A 4,941-nucleotide genomic window follows, 5' to 3' on the forward strand; every position below is an offset into this window, starting at 1 on the left:
AAGAGTGAGCTAACTAGCTCAGCAAGTCATAATAACAATATCTGAGAGTAAACAATGATCAAGTGGAATGATTCAGATTAATCAAGTTTCTTTTTAACTAACCATTAGAATTGGATATTCATTTTAAGTTTAAAAACTAAGGTTAGGCTGCTGATCAGTCACGCACTAACCCCGAGCAAAGCACATAGCACTGCTCTAATTACTGGATCCAAGGCACACATTGGCCTAACTTGACCATTGGTATGGTCTGACCACGAATATGGTCCACATATATAAAAACTATCCAATCCTAAAGCAGTTCAATATGATAAACAATATAATTCGATAACACAAGATCATAATCAATGATGATTAAACATTTGAATAAAATGTAAGGAAACTCATGGATATCACAAGGGTATATCAGGGTATGTAAAAGAAACGGCTTTCAATCTGTAAAAGAATCAGGTATTAGACAAATAATGATTTTTCGAGGTATAGTTCTTTGATGTTATAAAGAATGGCTGGAGTATAAAAGTTTCCGTGTTTTTGAACAATTTTCTTCCAGTGTTTGGTGTTTGGTAATTATATCTTTGAAGAGTAGTATTATATTTGTATGGTTTGGTGTCTGAGGATCAACAAAGGACGGTTTACAAAGAATAAGGCTTATGGCTCAAGATCAAGAAAATCAAGGTTCAAGGGTAAATAGTTTAAAGCACTTGAAATATAAACAAGAGTTATTTTGAATAAGAGCGACATATTATGAAACAGTTCAAAATAATTGCGATATATCTTGAAGAAAAGTTCGGAAGTACTTGCCTTACAAGGCTTTACAACTATTACTGATTAACTCTGAGCCGGCTCTGCTGCTCAGGCTCTAACGTCCAACCACTAGATCCCATTGGATTCAACTTCAACACTCAGGTCTTTTTGTTGAAACTCTACTGAGCTCGTCGACTGACCACTATGTTATCTTTAGTCCATCGTCCACTTTCAGGTTCCCGACCATAACCTACAGGGTCAAAATGCCCTACGTTAGACGTCTAGGTATGCTTGACATATCCTCGATACTAATTCTTACCTAACAATATTCAAACCCGAATCGTAATTATATGGATTATTGTAATATAACAACACACCCAATAGTCAGGGTTCACATTCTCGAGAAATCGGTTTGATGTTTGTTTTCCAAAAATATGTATACTTGTAATTTTACAAATCGGGGTTATGGATTTTAGCAAATTATTTATCACATCATGTAACCAAGTTTCATATAGAACACATATATATCTATATAACCATTTGACGTCCCGATAATCGTTAGATACGCGCCCGTATTGTTGTAGGTAAATTTTTCCGAAAATTGGACAGCGTCTCCTCTGTTTATCGGACTACACGTCGAAACATCAATCGACGTCAATTCAATAACAGCAATCCAATTTAACACACGACAATCAATCACAACTCATAAATTCCAATTATTGATACAATTTAATAATCACATCCAACTCAATCACCCTGATTCCATATTTACTAAGTACTAATTCGATCCAGAATAAAACACCACACGAATTTTATTTACTTAAAATATTAGGACTCGGAATCGTCTCATCACCGTCCACCGTTGATTCACCGAAGTTCATCGTCAACGGCGATAAAATTACGGGTACCCAATAAATTTCGGGTTTCCAACGTAATTTCACCGATTACAAAATATAATTCCCGCACGAATTATAACTTATTTCACGAACTGCCTTCAATTAATTCTGCAAAAAATAAATAAATAAAATTTCCAGGAAATACTTTAATCGAAGAAGCTACAAAACAAGAACCCAACAGAATCAACACCGAAACATAACAACTGGGACACGACAACACAGGACGCGCGTGTAAACGCGCACAGAGAAGGAACAAACCGGCAACCATGTCACCGGAAAAAGACAGGGCGACGGCGAATACCGGAAAATCGTGGCCGGCAAAGTAACACCAAGAAGAAGAGAGAAACAGGGAGCTTGTATGTATATATATGAGTGTATGTATCTGTTCTTAAGAAAAGAAAATTAAGAATTGAAAGAGATTAGAGATGTGGAGAAGAGAGATTGATAGTCGGCCAAGTAAAACCAGGGAGAAGAAATAAGTCCCCCCCTTCTGTCTATAGCCCAGCCGCGTGTCTAATAAAAGGACACGTGGTAATGTTTATACCCGAAGGCCCTCTGCTCGGCGCTGATTTGTACAATTACTGACTATTACCGTGCATGAAAATAAATCAGAAAAACCTCGAAATAGTCTTAAAATATTAAAAATATCCCGAAGTTTATAAAAACATAAATTTCGAAATTTTAAAACGATTTCTAAAATGCACTTTTATTCCCGCGTTTAACAAATAAACGAAACAACGCGCGGGTGAAATTAATCCCGAAAATTTCCAAACTAATTTTAAAATTCCCGGAATATTTCCAACTTAAATAAATATGAGTTTTATAATTTTTGAAGAGTTCTTGAATTAAATATGGATTTTACAAATAAAAGCAGTCAGAAAATCATTTAAAGATAAATAATTAATAACATATTGATTTCTCAATTTTATAAAATCCTAAAAATAATTATTGTAATTATAAAATCATAAAAATAATTTTAGAAACATTCTCAATATTTATGCAAATAAATTTGCACTAAATCCACTTTTAAAAGTGAAAACAATTCAATACGATCCCATAATTAATCGTGCGGACAACCCGATACACTATAAATCACATATAGATAATAGTCAAACAACACATAGCGGTCAAAACCAGCACATATATTTTATTTATTTAATAATTTCCATAATTGCACAATTAAATAATTCAAAAAGATTACACGAGTTGTTATACAATAGCCATATGTCGGTGGTCAGTGTCTACCTCCCTAGGCTTAAATCCCCTGGATGCATCTACAGATAGTGGGTCTGACATATGTGCAGATCGGAAACTTTTTGACAATGATTCAGATTTACCTGATGAGTCACAAGGAAATGTCTTGACAGACACTAGAAGGAAACTTTATTCTTTATGCTATTTTTTTGGGATCATTGTTTACCTTTCCAAAGTTCAAATCTGGAACCCTTAACGGAAAACTAGCAACTTGTAGATTATGACTCAGATTCATCTGACGAATCTAACAAGGATGTGGATTTGCAAACTCTCATTGCACCGCATATGATCTCCTTAAGGATAGCTAAGGTGATTTACGTATAGGTACAGCTGGATTTTGGAGCTATGAGAGGAGTGATACACTTGTGAGAATGAGTTTAAATATGAGTGGAGAGAAGAGTGAAACACTTGTGAAGTACACGAAACAGAATCATATACTCACAGTGAGAAAGAAAGAGAAACACCAAATCCCATTCCCTTTCCCTAAACATGGTGCGTATTGTTCAATCTTTCTGAAGATGATTCTTAGGGATCCATCTTTATACTTAAGAAACTCAAATTTTTTTATGATTGGGACCTAACTCTTAGGGACCTAACATTTACAGATAGTTGGGGCCTAACAATTATGATCTAACAGTTGGGAGGTATAAGGATGTCGGGAAATTTGTTAACACGATGATCAACGGTGAAGCCATTGATGCAGTATTTAAAAGGACATGGTTGATCAGAATATAACTTGCTACTTCTTTTCTAATTAAGTGCTATCTGATAATTCCTTCAGCCAACAGAATACATTCCTTCTCTTATGTCAAGGGGAAGAAGTGTTACATAAGAAATATTGGAGGATTCCTCAAATAAGGGGGATAAGTGTCAGGAAAAAGCAAAGATAAAGCATATGTACACCACACGATACCATCGTTTTTTTGAAACTAAGGATCCTATTGTACGGGAGAGGTGGTAAACATGAAGGTGATTTCCTAGTGATCAAAAGAAGTGGATTAGTTCATCACTATTCTTTGTAAGGGGAGAAGTTGTTTTCCTAAAGGAGAGTACCTTTGGTTTTTATCTGTGGATCCTATTGTACGAGAGAGGTGGTAAATTAAAGTGATCTTCTTTAAGCATTTGACTCTCATAGGGGGAAAAGCAAGAGAGATATGTGATGCTCAATAGAAAATATGATTGTACAAAAGAAACTGTTGATGATTACTTCAAGACTGAGAAGAGTTATCTGGAAGAGATTTGAAGAACTAATGAAATGAAGATGAGACTACTTGAAGATCATTTCAGTGATAGAGGAACAAATATCTTTCATTTCACTTACTCAAGAAATCAGGAAATGCAGAATTTGATATAGAATATCGGTGGCATTATTTACAAGTCATGGTACTTTACTTTTTTTAGTTGTTAATTGAGTTATCATCTCTATTAATTTGGTTGTTAGGTTTAACAATCAAATAGGGGGAGATTGTTGGTGAGATTGCGAAGCTGTATGAACAGTAGACGTGATAACTCAATGCTAGAACAAGACATGTAAATAATACCATGTCTACACAAAAATCAGGAAGAAATGAAGATAAGAAAAATAAAAGAATCAAAAAAATAAAAGAAGGATTGAAATCTGAAGTATAGATAATATATTTTTAATTGAAATAATATTTGAATGGTGCATGATTATATCTGTTGATATCAATTTTGTGACAGTATAGGCATATGTTGTTACCTTGCATAACCGTGTGAAATTTGTGCTTAATTGTATTCTGGAATTTAAATAGGGCATATACATATGTTAGCTTAATTACAAAATCTATACTATAGTGATTTCGAGAGAAACCTATGATCATTGAATTTGAGGTTAGTAAACTATGATCTTACTATAATATTACACTGATTTATTATCGACATATTAGGGGGAAGTAATATCCTGACTTAATTTTTTGTATCTAAAATAGCTCACTACTAGAATTCTGTCAATAGACATTGGTTGCTCAGACGACCGATGTTAAAGTTCTTTTAGACATCGGTTATTTTAAAACCGATGTTACTGCTTATA

This window comes from Apium graveolens, chromosome 4 (genome assembly GCF_009905375.1).
Source record: "Apium graveolens cultivar Ventura chromosome 4, ASM990537v1, whole genome shotgun sequence".
Classification (NCBI taxonomy): domain Eukaryota; kingdom Viridiplantae; phylum Streptophyta; class Magnoliopsida; order Apiales; family Apiaceae; genus Apium; species Apium graveolens.